The following is a 9400-nucleotide window of genomic DNA, read 5'->3' on the forward strand; positions in this document are numbered from 1 at the left end:
CAGCCAGGCAAGGCGTGTTAGTTTTTATCTTTGTTTTCTCAACTTGTAAATGTACCTTTTTGCTAAAGTGTTTATCTCTGTTTGCTGTAACTTTGAACCTAAGGCTAGAGGGGATTCCTCTGGGCTCTTTAAGTTTGATTACCCTGTAAAGTTATTTTCCCTCCTGATTTTACAGAGATGACTTTTACCTTTTTCTTTAATTAAAAGCCTTCTTTTTAAGAACCTGATTGATTTTTTCCTTGTTTTAAGATCCAAGGGGTTTGGATCTGTATTCACCAGGGAATTGGTGAAGAGTCTCTCAAGGCTACCCAGGGAAGGGAATTATCATTTGGGAGTGTTGGCAGCGGACCAGATCTAAGCTGGTAGTTAAGCTTAGAAGTTTTCATGCAGGCCCCCACATTTGTACCCTAAAGTTCAAAGTGGGGAAGCAGCCTTGACAACCCGCAAGCTACACATGGCCCTGGTTGAGAACCAATGCTCTGACAGCCCTGGGAGACAGTGGAGATGGAGAGACCTCTTAAAACCTGGGACCCCAGTCTTGTTAGGGCCTGTCTCAGATTCCACAGGTGGGTTTCACTGGGCTGGTGGGAGACTTGAACTTGTGGCTGCTCAGAGTTCAGACAATGACCCGCGATTGTGCTCCGTGAGAGGGTGCAGGTGAAATTTACTCAGCAGGAACGCTCAGCGTCCGTTCATTGTAGGATGGGAGACGTCTAGATACACACACGCACACACACACACGCACACACACGTACGCATACATGAACACATACACATACACATGCATGCATATGTGTATACACACGCACACTTATGCCCATGCACACTTACCCAGACACACATGCACACATGGACGCACACACACATGCATACGCACACCCGCATGCACACATACACAAATGCAAGCACATATACACACATGCACACATATGCACACAAACCCACACATATGCACACACACATACACACACATATATGCATGCACACACACACATATGCACACACTTACAAATGCACACATGCATACATGCACGCACACACATACACACGTGCACCCATATGCATGCACGCATACGCAAACACACACACACACATGCACACATACAAAAACACACTTATATGCACACACACACATACACACACATGCATGCATATGCACACATACACACACACACACATACGCATACGCACACCTACACAAAAATATATGATACCTACATTATTAAAACATAGGCTTGCAACATCTGCCTGGAATTCCAGTGTTAGGTGATTGTACCATTAACGTTTGTTTCCTAGTGTGTATTTCATCCCCAGGCTGCTTTTCAAAGGAAGAGAAAAGCCAGAGGAAACTCTCTGGCCTTGGCCACAGGACGCCAGCGCAGAACTCGTATTTGCCCACTTTTCAGCCACGATTTAGGGCCAGTTGATTCCAGATACTTGGGGGCCCAGTGGGATTTTTCAAAGTATCTGGGCACCTGGCCTGTGGGATGGGCCCTGGAGGAGTCAGGCAGGGGAACACCCACCTTCCCCAGGGTTGTGCGTCACTTCGGGGCCTCGGCGTCCGGATGCCTGGGGTGGGGCTGCAGAGGCACGTCCGGGGGCACCTACAGCCCGTTTACTGCAAACACTTGGGTGCCTGCAGGGTTTGCCAGCAGCCGAGCTGGGTTTGTGAATCCCGGGGGCCCGACTCTGGGATTCGGGTGCCTAAAGTGGGAGCTTTGTGATTTTAGCCCGAGCTCCTCACCCTTAACCTCATGCTATAGCTGGGGAAAGTCAGGCAGAACGAGGTGACGTTACCTGCCCAGAGTCACTCAGCGGGCTCGTGGCAGGAAACCATCTCTCCCGAGTCCCAGTCCAGTGCCCTGTCTGCTCCACCACGTCCAGTTGTAATTGACAATGGGACTGAAGGGTGTTAGGTGCTCAACTTCCATTGGGGGGGAGGGATAGCTCAGTGGTTTGAGCATTGGCCTGCTCAACCTAGGGTTATGAGCTCAATCCTTGAGGGGACCACTTTGGAGTCTGGGGCAAAATCAGTTCTTGGTCCTGCTAGTGAAGGCAGGGGGCTGGACTCAATGACCTTTCAAGGTCCCTTCCAGTTCTAGGAGATGGGATATCTCCATTTATTCACTGCCCATAGGATTTGGGTGCCTAACATCAGCCTCTTATGGGAAAACCCAGCCTGTCCATTTACAGCCAAACCACTAGTGTGATAATTCCTTCCACTCCCAGGGGATGTTTCCCACCAGTTCCTTCTCAGATTTTACATTGTTCCATGAGACCCTAATAACTGCGTGTCTGTCACTGAGAGCATTGTGCAATAAAAGAACTAAACTGAGTCTTCTCTTTCTGTCATCTCTGTTGTCAGACCTCCCGTTATCCGTCCACTTCGTGTCCAGAGTAAGGAATAAATGTGCAAGGCTTGTCTACACATACAGTTTGCATCATGTTACCTATATCTGCCTATCCCTGCCTGTGACAGGGTCGCGTGCCCTTGGGCTGGAGAGCTGGGGGCCAAGCCAGCCCTGGCTAGAGAAGGGTCCCCACCTGAGGGAAATCAGGCCATTTCCAATAAAGGGCTGAAAAGGGCCAGATTAAGGCTAGGTCTACACTGGGGGAGGTCGACCTAAGATATGCAACTTCAGCTACGCAAATAGCAAGGCTGAAGTCGGCGTATCTTAGGTTGATTTCCCTGGCCGTGAGGACAGCGGTGAGTTAACCGCTGCCGCTCTCCCATTGACTCCGCTTCCGCCTCTCGCCGCGGTGCAGTTCCGGAGTCGACGGCAGAGCAATCGGGGATCGATTTTATTGTGTCTACACTAGATCCGGCGGGTAGTGTAGACGTACCCTAAGAGGCAAACTCGGGAGGCGGTGTGTTTGGGGTCAGACAGCAATGATGGGGGGGCTGTAGCTCATTATTATGATGCATTGGCCGAGCTGGGGAACAGTTTGGGGACAGGAATAGTAGGAGTGATGTAAGTCAGCACTGAGGCATCTCACCAAAGCTGTGAAGGGAGCTAACCCTGGGATACCAGAGGGATTGTGTGTTAGGAATAATGGACTTCAGCAGAGATGGGTGTGGGGCAGCCCGGGGCTGGGATAGCAGGGGCTGCAGACTGGGACTCGTGGCAATGACAGAACTGTGCGTGTGTGAACCCAGAGATGGAAGAGTGGAAGGGGCTGTGGGCTCGGACTGAGGGGCACTGGCACAGCTGGGGTGCGTGGGCAGCACAGCAAGGCCTGTCACAACCCAGGTACGTTGGCTGAGCTCCGTTCCTGAGGCCTAGAAATCTGAAATTGCCTCTTTCTCCCCACACCTGGGCTGCACTGCTTGGCTAACCAAGTGGGAATCTCAGATCTGTTTCCATGCCAGTTTCATTGCAGCCATCCCTCCCCGTTGCATTCCCTCGCTCTCGGGGGGTCTGATGGAATTTATGAAGGAAGGGATCGCTGTTCACAGGGGCTGGGAGTGAAGGGCTCGTCCATTTCATTTCAACCATTGGGGGCTACTTGCCATAGGAACAGACTCATCCCTTCCTTTGTCTAACTTCAATCAGTGCCTTTGACTTTCTCTCCTAATCAGCCCCGATGGGACTGTCGCTGCAACCTGCATTTACCAACAGTGTTTCCAGTCTAATGGCCCTCGACGGGACCCATTAAAATAACAAGTAACTTTTTCTGCCACTGGCAGAACCTTGAGAGGTTTGTTAAATCTCCAGGCAGTGCCCAGGTCTCGGCTGGGTTTAACATTCCTGAGTGCTGATTAAGGCACGTGAAGTTTTAATGACCATTGTGACCTTCTTTAAATCTCTCTAGAGTCACAGGTGCTGCGTGGCTCACTGGAGAGGTTTCTTTTTAATAGGTGTGTTGCTAACTGGGGTGGTTTTAACAAGCACATAATGAAGCAGGATTTTCTAAATTATTTTTTGAATTATTTTTATCTAAGCAAAGCATCAGTGAAATTAACATGTTCCAAATGAAACTGATCTGGGTTCCTTCACACTGGGGATCTGTCACAGCAAATCGGTGATCAGACCTGTAGAATCAGCTGCATCCTTAAGGTCAAGCACCTTATGCCCCATGGACAGACCGTTCATTGCCACTTCTCTGATCAGCCACCAGGCACCAAGATAGCACTTGTTACAGTCTATCCCCTTCCCACTGCTGTCCTTAGAGTGTTACAGTCACACTGACAGCCTCTTGCCAGCTCCAATTCACAGCTGCTTTGTCTGTGAAATTACCAGCACACAGAGTGAGAAGGAATGTTCCTTAGTTACCAAATATCAGGTTATATCTGTAAATTGAATTTAGTGCCTGTGGCTGTGACATGTCCCCACTCAGCAGCCCCTGCCCACTGAAGTCCACTTCCACAGGGAAGGATCCATTAGTGATAGATAGATAGATAGATAGATAGATAGATAGATAGATAGAGTGTAAACACATTTAGCCAGGTGGACCGAGAGATGATTAGACAGATGAACAGCTTGGAAGGCAGATTCACTGAAGTGTAGACAGACAATGAACCAGACCAAGGGGTAGAGACTTGGATGGATAAATAGCAGAAGGAGGAGAAAATGCAGTGGATCTAATTTACCTCAATTTCAGTAGGGCATTTGATATGGTTCCACATGGGGAATTATTAGCTAAATTGGAAAAGATGGGGATCAATATGAAAATTGAATGGTGGATAAGGAACTGGTTATAGGGGAGACTACAACGGGTCATATTGAAAGGTGAACTGTCAGGCTGGAGGGAGGTTACTAGTGGAGTTCCTCAGGGATCGGTTTTGGGACCAATCTTATTTAATCTTTTTATTACTGACCTTGGCACAAAAAGTGGGAATGTGCTAATAAAGTTTGCGGAAGACACAAAGCTGGGAGGTATTGCTAATACAGAGAAGAACCGGGATATCATACAGGAAGATCTGGATGACCTTGTAAACTGGAGTAATAGTAATAGGATGAATTTAATAGTGAAAAGTGAAAGGTCATGCATTTAGGGATTAATAACAAGAATTTTGGTTATAAATTGGGGAAACATCAGTTGGAAGTAACAGTGGCGGAGAAGGACCTCAGAGTATTGGTTGATCACAGGATGACTATGAGGCGCCAATGTGATATGGCCGTGAAAAAAGCTAATGCGGTCTTGGGATGCATCAGGCGAGGTATTTCCAGTAGAGATAAGGAGGTGTTAGTACCGTTATACAAGGCACTGGTGAGACCTCATCTGGAATATTGTGTGCAGTTCTGGTCTCCCATGTTTAAGAAGGATGAATTCAAACTGGAACAGGTTCGGAGAAGGGCTACTAGGATGATCCGAGGAATGAAAAACCTATCTTATGAAAGGAGACTCAAAGAGCTTGGCTTGTTTAGCCTAACCAAAAGAAGGCTGATGTGAGATATGATTGCTCTCTATAAATATATCCGAGGGATAAACATCAGGGAGGAAGAGGAATTATTTAAGCTCAGTACCAATGTGGACACAAGAACAAATGGATATAAACTGGCTATCAGGAAGTTTAGACTTGAAATTAGACGAAGGTTTCTAACCATAAGAGGAGTGAAGTTCTGGAACAGCCTTCCAAGGGAAGTAGTGGGGGCAAAAGATATATCTGGCTTCAAGTCTAAGCTTGATAAATTTAAGGAGGGGATGATATAATGGGATAGCCTAATTTTGGCAATTAATTGTCTTGACTACTAGTGGTAAATATGCCCAATGGCTTGTGATGGGATGTTACATAGGGTGGGATCTGAGTTACTACAGAAAATTCTTTCCTGGGTGTCTGGCTGGTGAGTCTTGCCCACATGCTCAGGGTTTAGCTGATCGCCATATTTGGGGTTGGGAAGGAATTTTCCTCCAAGGCACATTAGCAAAAGCCCTGGGGTTTTTTTGCCTTCCTCTGCAGTGTGGGGCACGGGTCACTTGCTGGAAGATTCTGTGCACCTTGAAGTCTTTAAGCCATGATTTGAGGACTTCAATGGCTCAGACACAGGTTCGATACAGGAGTGGGTGGGTGAGATTCTGTGGCCTGCATTGTGCAGGAGGTCAGACTAGATGATCATAATGGTCCCTTCTGAGCTTAAAGTCTATGATTCTATGAAAATGGACAGGCATCTTGATAGACAGACAGCAAGAAAGACAATTAGATGGATGGACAGATGATTATACAGATGGACAGTTGGATGGATGGATAGTTGGTTAAAGAGATGATTAGGTAGATCAGCGGGGATACACGTGCATGCTCTCTGCCTCGCCCCCCCCCCCCGACCCAACCCACATCAGGCAGTGTGCTCCATAAGTGCCCCAAGGCGCTCATTTGTATGGGTCAGAACCCAGAAGTTTGTTCACACTCCATGTCTATTGTCCCTTCATGCGGCATCTGAACCTGCCAGGAAGGAGGCCAATTGGTGTGGTCCACATGTGGCTGCTTGTCCAACTAAGGGCAGGGCTGAATGACCAGGGCTGTGAAATTCAGTTCTGGATTCTGAGACTCACCAGGTTTATTGGGGGTGTTCGGATCTGAGTTTTTTGTCTCAGATCCTGAAGTCCAGGAAGCTTCATTCAGGTCCGTTGCTGCTGTGGATTAGACTGAGACCAGCAAGTGATTCCCAGAGCGGCTGGACAGAGCTGCAAGACCGAGGCAATACACACTTGCTGCCAGTGATGCAGATGGCCCCATGGATGTCTCAGACAGGGGTGCATCTAGCATCAGTCAGTTGAAGGCGCAGCTCTGTGGAGAACCATTGTACCTGGACATCAGTGGTACGGGCAGCAATCAGGGAGACATTTGGAACATCGGGCTAGCGCCTCACTCTCGTTTTCACCACCCAACTCAGTTGTCCACAGTGGAGCTACTTTCACTTACCCCAGCTGAGGGTCTCCCTTCAGCCGTCTGTTACACAGAAAATCACAACTCTCACAAACACTAACCAAGAATTCATTTCCTGGTTACACACTGATACACAGGCAGGCACAAGGAGACACCCAGAGAGACACACACAATGCAGAAATACACAAAGGAGGCACTCACAAGCATATTCCATATAAGGTGGTTCACACAAAGGCCCCCCCACACGATATGCATCCACACACACACACAGTAGCACTATCACATATAAAGGCCCTTCGTTTTGAGTTTTTACCAATTTTTACTGAAAATTTACCCCAAGCTATTTTTTTAACCAATTTTCACCCTAATTTTGGACCACTCAAAAATACTGATTATGTTAAAGCTGGGGTTCTCAAACTGGGGGTAAGGACCCCTCAGGGGGTCACGAGGTTATTACATGGGGGATCGTGAGCTGTCAATCTCCACCTCAAACCCCGCTTTGCCTCCAGCATTTATAATGGTGTTAAATGTATAACAAAGTGCTTTTAATTTATAAGGGGGTGGGGTCGCAGTTAGAGACTTGCTGTGTGAAAGGGGTCACCAGTAAAGAAGTTGGAGAGCCACTGTGTTAAACTCCAGTACATTACATTAGATAGATGTGTTTACGTTAATAATACATTAGTCTAAGAGTAAATGGGATGTAGTGGAAGATACACACACGAAAACATGCATATGTTTCTGTACTGTTAATGTAAAGTTCATGGAATAAACCACAGCATTTAACTGCTTTAACTTGCAATACTCTTATTTCTCTATTAGTTGTTTTTTCTGTCCCCCCTCCCCCATATTAACCTCAATATTTACTCAGAAATGGAATTTATTTTTGTATTGATTTTCATTCTTTAAAAAAAAATTATAAGGGAATGTAGCGGGGCGGCCTGGCTCCCAGGCGCCCCTGGAAGGGACGAGCCAGAACAGCCGCCAGAGTGGGCGGAGCCACCGTGGCCTGTCCCCACCCCACCGGAAGTCAAGGGGCGGGACAGGAAGTATAAAGGCCAGGCCCCAGCGCTCAGTAGCTGGCCGGCAGTGGGAGAGGACAGACGCTGGTGCCCGAGCTCCCGCGGGCCTGAGCCTGCCAAGAGCCCGGTATCCCGAGGAGGACTGGCCGAGCCTGCCGAGAGCCCGGTATCCCGAGGAGGACTGGCCGAGCCGGCCGAGAGCCCGGTATCCCGAGGGGGACTGGCCGAGCCGGCCGAGAGCCCGGTATCCCGAGGGGGACTGGCCGAGCCGGCCGAGAGCCCGGTATCCCGAGGGGGACTGGCCGAGCCGGCCGAGAGCCCGGTATCCCGAGGGGGACTGGCCGAGCCGGCCGAGAGCCCGGTATCCCGAGGGGGACTGGCCGAGCCGGCCGAGAGCCCGGTATCCCGAGGGGGACTGGCCGAGCCGGCCGAGAGCCCGGTATCCCGAGGGGGACTGGCCGAGCCGGCCGAGAGCCCGGTATCCCGAGGGGGACTGGCCGAGCCGGCCGAGAGCCCGGTATCCCGAGGGGGACTGGCCGAGCCGGCCGAGAGCCCGGTATCCTGAGGAGCGGTCTGAGCTTCCCCCCGCCGAGGGCCCAGAGGGAGTGACAAACCTACCTGGTGCTCGGGGTCCGGAGGAGCCCATGATCTGCGACCCAGCAGACGGAACTCAGGAAGAACAGGTACCCATGGAGGAGGAGATGGGAAGTGGCCCGGGGATAGCAGACCCCAAACCCATGTCAGTGTGTTGCGGTCAGGATCCCCACTGACTGCGCAGCAGATTGCTGCTGACAGGACCCCGGGCTGGAACACAGTGGAGTGCGTGGGCCTGTGTTCCCCCTGCCACCCCACGCCGGGTGGCAGTCTCTCCTCCTCCTTGTCCAAGGGGCCTGGGCCTCTGACAGACTATTTGTTGGCTGCCCCGCCCTGACCTAGGGCCTGGGCTAACACAAATTGACCCAGCCCCTGCTACAAGGCCTGGGCTGCTGATTGACTATTGGTTTGCTGCCCCGCCCTGACCCAGGGCCGGGGCTGTTACTTGCGTGCTCACTCCCTGCATAAGGGCCTGAGCTCTGAACTGTTTATTGTGTGCTCAGCCCCTGCCTAAGGGCCTGAGTCCTGAACTGTTATTAGCTTTGTAGTGGGGCGGCCTGGCTCCCAGGCACCCCAGGAAGGGACGAACCCCACCCCGGAACTACTACAGGGAAGGACAGAACTTTGACCACACAAGGGTAATGCTAAAAAGAGCATCTGCATCTTTAGAAACCAACATTAGCTTATCCCCTGAGTGGAGGGAGGAAGGTAGGAGTAGTGGGAAGTTACAGAAAAGACAGACCAAAGGTGACTTGGAGGGGGTTAAATGAAGAAACAAACGAGAATAGAGGGGGCCAGACAGGATGAGGACACGTGGGGCAGAGGAGACAGCAAGTTTACAGCAGCTCGGTGAGGGGCAGCATGAGGGGCTGACCAGAAGGTGGAGAAAACCCTGTTTCCCTGGACAACAATGGTTCCTCAGCATTCCCAAGGGGAAGGGGACCCAGTGAGAGATGTTGCG

The sequence above is a fragment of the Malaclemys terrapin genome, chromosome 12 (assembly GCF_027887155.1).
Source record: "Malaclemys terrapin pileata isolate rMalTer1 chromosome 12, rMalTer1.hap1, whole genome shotgun sequence".
Lineage (NCBI taxonomy): Eukaryota > Metazoa > Chordata > Testudines > Emydidae > Malaclemys > Malaclemys terrapin.